Source organism: Polistes canadensis, unplaced genomic scaffold (genome assembly GCF_001313835.1).
Source record: "Polistes canadensis isolate GaletaPanama2010 unplaced genomic scaffold, ASM131383v1 scaffold_64, whole genome shotgun sequence".
NCBI lineage: Eukaryota > Metazoa > Arthropoda > Insecta > Hymenoptera > Vespidae > Polistes > Polistes canadensis.
Genome location: NW_014569611.1, coordinates 753,627 through 757,331, shown reverse-complemented (window position 1 = coordinate 757,331; position 3,705 = coordinate 753,627).

Here is a 3,705-nt window from a genome sequence, read left to right as displayed (position 1 = left end):
TTTCTCGTTTTAATATTTTTTTTTTTTCTTTTTGCTTGAAGATTAGTTTCATATTATATAATTTATGATGATAAATTTAGAATAATTCATTCGGTTGACAATATATAATATTTGGATTTTATCGTTTATATTTAAATTTGGTTGAAAATTTGCATGTGCAAATTGTTTTCGAATATGTCAAGTGCAAAGGGTTAATTATTTTTTTTTATACGTCGGATATTTCAATTGGTATCGAACAAAGTTAAATAACGATATTTCCGTTTAATACATTTCTTATATTTCTACGATCGTTCAATAGTTATATTCCTTTTGTTTTACCTTCATTTTGTTCGCGCGTAGGTAATACGTAATACTCTTACATAAAAGTAATTTTTTCAAGCTCAAGGAGAAAATTCTTTACTAGAATGAAATAAGGGAAAATGAAAGGTGAATGAATAGACTTCATTAAAATACGAACAATTGAATAAATGATAAAGTTGAACAATTTTTTTCATAAATTGCCTACCCTTTTCTAAGAGTTAATGATATTACGTTAGATTTTTTTTGAATATAATAACGTAGAATTATTACTATTAGTAGTAGTAGTAAACCTTGTATGAACTTTGTAGATTGTTTGCAAAATTACTATGAAAATATATATATAAGTATAATTAAAAGGTAACTAAGTAACGTGTCTCAAGTTTTAAGATTACGAAAATTGTCATATCTTATTGTTAGATATATTATAGGAGAAACTAAAAAATATCAGAACCCGTTAACAGGTATAAAGAGACTTTCATCGGCTTGACTCAGGTAAGAAAAGAAAAAGGGTGGTTGAACTGTTGAAAGTTCTTGACCTGAAAACTTGCTACGCCTCATAACGGGTAAATACTGACTTTTATGACGGAAAAAAGAACGCCAAGGGTGAAGAAACATAACGCGGGAAGGCCAGTTTCAAATACATTCGAGATGTCTGATTTCTGAGGGCAACGAACTCCGTTCTTTTTTTTTTTAAGAGTTGAAAGAAAAAAAAACAAAGGAAAATGAAAAATGACAAATCTTATTTTTTCCACCCCTTTTATCCATTGCTCTGATTCCTCACTTATTTACAATATGTACTTTTAACTATACTATAACGAGTATATCATGAAAATCAATTAATTCTTCTTACTCGTTTTAATTGTCATTATTTTTTAATCTTTATTTTTTGAAATTACTATCTTTGATTATTCATCATTCAATTAACTTCCCGAGAAAAAGGTGGACTCTCTTTCTTGATAATTATTTTATTTATTATTAAACTATTTACTCTAGTTTCATTTATTTGTTACTAATTGTTAATATTTCTCTTTATCGAAGACAAAATATAAATGTCAAAGTAATGCAAATTTTCTGGTAGAATTTTTGTATTACATTCTAATAGGGGTATGTACACAAGCGTTATTAACAAAAAAATAATATCGAATTTTTCTGAAATTGTTTATCAAACGTAACCTCGATCCATAATAGTTTTATTGTTTAATTATCAAGCATTTAAATATGATTTTTTTTTGTTTGTTTATATAAATTTATCAGTATATTATATTCATTTATTTTTTATTTTCTTTCGTTTTTACAGAAAAGAAAAGAAAAGAAAAACGATAATGAAACGCATAGGAAATTTCACATGCGACTGGGGGAGCGTGGAGAAAATGAAAAATTTCTGTTTGGACAGCGACGAAGAAGTTCACCTGTCCTATGCATACGCGTATCATACTAGCAAGCTTCACCCCCTATGTCGTATGTTTAATGCAAAACTGCAATGGGGACATTCTCGGTACTCGAGAAGAAAACCCTTAACACAAGGACGACGCATATCCAACGACGAGAGCACCGTTGTCACTCGGAAGGATAATTTTACTTCTCTCTGAAAGAATTCCAAAGCAAAAGACACCAACGACGTTGTTATATTCGATTTTTTTTTCTACTTTTAAAAAAATCTGTCATTTTGAAAAAATGAAAAAATCTTATTTTTTATTTCTTCATACTCGATACAATTGTTACAATAGAAAACATTTTATGGTCAAAGGATCGTGATAGAACAAAAGTAAAAGCAGTATTTTTTTTGTAAGTATAAAATATTAAAATGGATTTAAAACTCAATATTAAAATTTACAAGATTTAAAATAAATTTGCAAATCACATGTAATCGATTCTAATATACACAAAAAAAGAATAATTAAATATTATGTATTTATAATGTATAGAATAAGGTTGTACCTTTGAATTTTTTAATTTAATATTGTATCAATAACGATTTATTAATTTTCTATTAAAGCGTATATATATTTCGAAAATTTCATTTAAAATAAATGAAATCAATTTTAAAAGAATTTTATGAAAAAAAACACAAATATTTTCTTGTGTATATATATATATATATATTATAAAATTACACAATTTATAGGCGTATTTTCTTATTGGGTACGATTTGAGCAATTTTATCCGATATAAAAAAAAAGATATCTCCGATGTATATGGTCGAGATATCATCGTTCGTATTTTTTTTTTAGAAATAAATATACAAGGATCAATCAAATAAAATCCGATACTTTTTTGTACGCGCCCTATAGAGTTAGGATTGGAGTAGGGTTGTTAGATGTAGTGGATAGGGATGTTTGGAGTTTCATTTCTCTCCCAACCGATTCAGTCAAGTCGGTATTATAATAAACGAGGAAAAGATTTCTTCACTTTTATGTTGGTTGCATAACGAATTATCGTGAAGAGTTACTTAAGCGTGATATTGTAAAATATTATAGGATAAAATTCTGCGTAAACTCGAAGGACAGTTTAAATAAGAAGCGTTTAAGAAGTTATTCTAGTGTGAACATCCGTTTATGAGATGATATATTTTAGGAAATTTATTTGAAAGATAATTTGTCATCTACAATGTTCCTTTTTTGTCAATTATATTTATACACATGTTTGAAGTAACATCACAAATTTTTTACTTCAAAGTATTTCATTGCAAATTGTATAAGTTAAACAATAATTGTACAAAAATACAACACATAAAAACACAAAATACAAAAATGATAAAAGATAGAACGTAAAACAACAACAAAAAAAAAAGAACATATCACAAATCATAAAGTACAAGTGCTTTACCCATCCTTTGACCGAGCTGTTATTCATCCAGAACATCAACGTGTTCCAACCCCAAGGGAAAACCATGGATTCAAATCTTCCAGAAGATCGTCGCTGCTACAAGGATCTCTACCATTTTCCTCTCTCTCTCTTTCTTCGCGAAAAATTTTATTTCATAAATTCAAACTGATCCTCGATTTATTCGTGTCGTTTGTTCTTCGATCACGCTAGTTAATCAGGATTCTACTGTGTATATGTAATTACGTATGTAAATATACATATAATTTTTAATGATGAAATTTAACAGGGAACTTGGACATGAAAAAAGTAGAACTTAATTTGATTTAGTTGGACGTTTCGTCCCTTTATTGGGACTTCTTCAGCAACTAGAAATTTTATTTTATTATTATTTCTTATATTACGACATACAAGAGGCTCATACAATATATAATTTTTTACATGTTACCTTAATCTTTACAGTTCAGCGTCTTTTTTCATTGAGTAGACATACATTTTTCTTTTTATTAATATTCAAAACACAAAACATCTAAACTTCGTTAAATTGATCGTTATTATTTAAGTTCCTCAACAAAACTGTTT